General features: G+C 42.1%; 1 pseudogene; it reads right to left on the bottom strand.

Annotated features, from left to right (window-relative positions):
* Positions 1 to 13: 13 nt before the first annotated feature.
* LOC120860074 lies at positions 14 to 608 on the bottom strand (annotated as a pseudogene).
* Between the last annotated feature and the right edge of the window lie 1,024 nt (positions 609 to 1,632).

The raw sequence follows: 1,632 nt of genomic DNA, 5'->3' as shown, positions 1-1,632 counted from the left end.
AAATGAATGGTACAAAGGCTGACAAACATACCCTGGAGGAGCAAGAGAGACTACAGTGAAAGGCTAAAGAGCACGTCAGCAGTAATTCTGCTGTTAGAGAATGGGTGAGGTTCCCTCCTTGACCCCTCAAATGCCAGGTCAGCTAAATCCTGGAAGTGAATCGTGTTCACAACATTGATGAGAATGAAGAGGGGGAGCACAGAGAGAGATCAGATAATTGACCTGAAGAAGAACTTCAGCCATGACCAAAACTCTCCATGCAGACATGGATTACCAATAATATGGGCCACTACTGACTGAAACACAGGATTAAAAAGTTCATAAAACAAGAGGAGACTGAATCAGAAAACTCCGCCATCACAAGGGCAGCAGTGAAAAGTTCTGCCAACAACATGTGGCTCACTTTCCTGCTTCCTCTCTGTGCTCTGGGCTTCTCTCAGAGCCAGGATACTGCTTGCCCGTTTGGAGGCTACTCCTCCCTCTTTTGTTGAATTCAAGCATCCAACTTTGAGACAGTGCAAATTCCCCAGACAGAGTCTGATTCCCCTGGCAAGGTCCTGCAGAAAGGTTTTGACATTCAGCCATCGCTTCACTACCCAAACTATCAACTTACACAAAGGAGAGAAAAAGGTGTCCCCAAATAGTTCATCATGAAGGACTCAGTAGCTTCTCTATCTTGGCTCTGGCTCCAGCTGCAGCCCTTACCCACTACGGGCCTCTGACCCCTTTGAGCTGCTCAACTCCTGGCCGCCAGTTCCTACCCAGGCATTCCCAGGGCAGGGGACACTGTGTCTGCACTGCAGTGTATGCCTTTGTATCACAATAAATGGCTGATTTATTCTGATAAGTGTACAGAAAGTGACAAATCACTATCATGTGTATTAATCTTTTTTTAAATCATTGGAGCATGTTCTCATGCTTTCGATGGCAGCTATCATAATGCTTTATTTCCAGGAATGCTTTTCCAATGTGTACTCGCATTGGTTAATGTCGTAATTCTTTATTTGAACTAATTATCATCTGATTATTAGTTGACTGTAATTGCTTACATGGTTTAAGTTTTGTAACATTAGTTATGCCATATCAGTAAAATGCATCAATGACGTTTGATTTCCCAAAGAGATATTAAATTAAAACAAAGGGCCCATTTTACCTGTTGAAATGAGAAAAGGTAATCGCAAATACTGATAGAACCATAGGAAAACTTTCAAGTAAGAATGTAGTAATATAGACATATACTATTAGAATGGTTCTGTAGTGAGACATTAATACTAATAGACTGGTAAGCATTACTCTAAAAATTATTTTCTAAACTATATCTTATACAAATATATTAAGGCGTGTTTACCTTTGGTTCATGATTTCACTACTGAGTTGTTTACCTACATGTTCTTGACAGCTTAGCTGTCTCTGGCTCTTTGCGACTCCATGGCCTGTAACCTGCCAGGCTCCTCACCCGTGGAATTCTCTGGGCAAAAATACTGGAGAGGGTTGCCATTGTCTTCTCCCGGGGATTGTTCTGAGCCAGGGATCAAACTCAGGTCTTCTGTATTGGAGGAAGATTCTTTTCCACTGAGTCATCAAGAAGCCCCATTTACCTACAGCATGTTTGCTCAGTTCTGTCCCATTCTT

Source organism: Oryx dammah, unplaced genomic scaffold, assembly GCF_014754425.2.
Source record: "Oryx dammah isolate SB20612 unplaced genomic scaffold, SCBI_Odam_1.1 HiC_scaffold_7443, whole genome shotgun sequence".
In the NCBI taxonomy this organism is placed as follows: Eukaryota; Metazoa; Chordata; class Mammalia; order Artiodactyla; family Bovidae; genus Oryx; species Oryx dammah.
This window is presented reverse-complemented; position numbering and strand designations above follow the sequence as displayed.